The sequence below is a fragment of the Myodes glareolus genome, chromosome 7 (assembly GCF_982192425.1).
Source record: "Myodes glareolus chromosome 7, mMyoGla1.1, whole genome shotgun sequence".
NCBI classification, from domain to species: Eukaryota; Metazoa; Chordata; class Mammalia; order Rodentia; family Cricetidae; genus Myodes; species Myodes glareolus.
Genome location: NC_142032.1, coordinates 9098835 through 9101341, shown reverse-complemented (window position 1 = coordinate 9101341; position 2507 = coordinate 9098835). Strand labels below are relative to the sequence as shown.

The window sequence follows — 2507 nt, the reverse complement described above, 5'->3', positions numbered from 1 at the left end:
TGGCTTTGGACCAAGATCTGTGAACCTTGGTTTACAGCAAGTAAAATGAGAAGAAATGATTGACAGCTTTAAGAGTTGTGAAGTGATGAGATCCCTTATTTAAATGCACCTACTTCAATTTCTCTGTAGATGGCAAATGTTGTTCTTTACTCTTGCTTCCTGACTGCAGTTAAGGGTCTCCATCTGTGTTTGTGTGTCCACACCTAAGTCATAACTTCACTGAAAATACAACGTATCTTACAATTACTCTAAATACCATATAGCTCTTCAACATAGCACTAAACATACAGTAGGTAGATACCTAACACCTTTAACCACAAGTTTTTATTTATGTATTGACTGAAAGGAGATACAAAATCATTCTCTTCTCTGCCAAATATATACTAAATCATCACAGTTATATCCAGGAGACTGACTGCCGGTCTTAATAGAATGTTAAGATTGGCTCATCTTATCATGGAAAATATATTCTGCAACAAAATAAGAAAGCTTCAGTTTACATACTACCTTTACAAAAAAGTCTTTTTTGTTCCAGAGTGTTTCAATTGATATGAAACACCAAAGGGGGAAGGCGGATGCTGTACATAATTCTGGATGTACAGCCTAGATTTCACTTTTGAAAGAATTAATGTGGGTGTCACAAGATTTAGACAGGGGATCTGTGTTAGTTTAAATCAGTGGTTCTCAAGCCTACTAATCCTTTAATACAGTTCCTCATATTGTGGTGACCTCCAAACATCAAACTATTTTCATTCATACTTTATAACTATGATTTTGCGAGCAGTCCGTGCGGCGGAGTCTCCGTGACTGGTTCGGCCTCGCACACGCCTCCCATCCACGCCGCCACGATGCCCAAGAGGAAGGTTAGCGCGGATGGAGCGGCGAAGGCGGAGCCCAAGCGCCGCTCTGCGAGGCTGTCGGCCAAGCGCGCCCCTGCCAAGGTGGCCGCGAAGCCGAAGAAGGCCGCGGGAAAGGATAAGTCATCAGATAAAAAAGTGCAAGCAAAAGGGAAGAGGGGAGCAAAGGGCAAACAGGCTGATGTGGCCGACCAGCAAACCGCGGATCTGCCCACAGAGAACGGAGAGACCGAAAACCAGAGTCCAGCCTCTGAAGGAGAAGAGAAAGAAGCCAAGTCCGACTAACCATCCATCATGTCTGTCAGTGTTCCGCCTCCCTTCTTGTACAATCCAGAGGAATATTTTTATCAACTATTTTGTAAATGCGAGTTTTTTAGTAGCTCTAGAAACATTTTTAAAAGGTGGGGAGAAATCCTGCCTCATCCCATTTTTTAAGTGTAAATGTTTTTTTTAAGAGGTTAAATCACTTGCTGGTTGTTTATTTTTTGGTACAACCAGAAAATAGCAGGATACTGAATCAGGAGAGGCTGTGACTGTCTCGGGGGTCACCATAACATTCCGTAGAGAGGGCTAGTTTTATATCCTACAACACAAAGCATATACTAAGTGGTAATTTGGAGTCTTGGCCGTGCATTTGTGTATGGAATATTTTCAGTTATATCCGTTGTCGTGTTTCGTAGAACTGTTGGCTAAAAACCCACTCCTCGGCCCTTTCCCTGTCAGGACTGTCTGCTCATGGAGGTCCATCTTCCTAACAAGTGTGACAATGTGCTGTGAAACATTGAACTTTTTGAGTGTGTCCTGTGCGTGGCATAAAATGGTGAGTCAGTGGAGTTGAGGATTGTGAGCAATTTATTATGTGAGGTCTTGGAGAAGGACTGCCAAGTTTGGGGATGGAACATCACTTGGAATAAGTTCAAAGAGAAACAACACATGGCTCTTTTGGGTACGTGAACACAATGTATGACTCCTCAGAGTTTGGGTACATGTTTTAAGAATTGAAATGTCTGTGTACTTTACTCCTCAACCAATAAAATCTCCATTGTGAAAGAGAAAAAAAACTATAATTTTGCTACTGTTATAAATTGTAATATAAAAAATAAATATCCAATATGCAGATAGTTTTAGGGGACCCCTGTAAAAAAGTCTTTTAAAACCCCAGGGGCCACAATCTCTAGGTTGAGAATCTCTGGTTACATGATTAGATGACTCTTGAGAGAGTGGATGGACAGGGACACTGGAGACAATCTGAAGAACGGAAAGCACAGTTACTATGGCAGCTCAGACAGGGACATTGGAGACAATGTGAAGAGCCAGAAATCACCATTTCTGTGTCACAGCAACAAAGAGTCTCTTCATCTTTTCTGGCAAAGACCCTCAGGTTGGTCTTAGGAGCTCAGCAGAGCCATCTGTGAGACTAACTTAAACAGGAAGATAAAGAAGGGCAGAAAGAGGCACTCCTTCAGTGGAACATGAGCATATGACCACAGAAGCAAGTCCTCTCCTCTGCTCTCCTCTGCTCTGCTCTGCTCTGCTCTGCTCTGCTCTGCTCTGCTCTGCTCTCCTCTCCTCTCCTCTCTTCTCCTCTCCTCTCCTCTCTTCTTCTTTCCTCTCCTCCCACATTGAAAATATGCACAAGTTAAGGCAGAC

At 42.8% G+C, this 2507-nt stretch overlaps 1 pseudogene; it reads left to right on the top strand.

Annotated features, from left to right (window-relative positions):
• Positions 1-789: 789 nt before the first annotated feature.
• LOC148121291 (non-histone chromosomal protein HMG-14 pseudogene) lies at positions 790-1918 on the top strand (annotated as a pseudogene).
• The last annotated feature ends 589 nt before the right edge of the window (positions 1919-2507 follow it).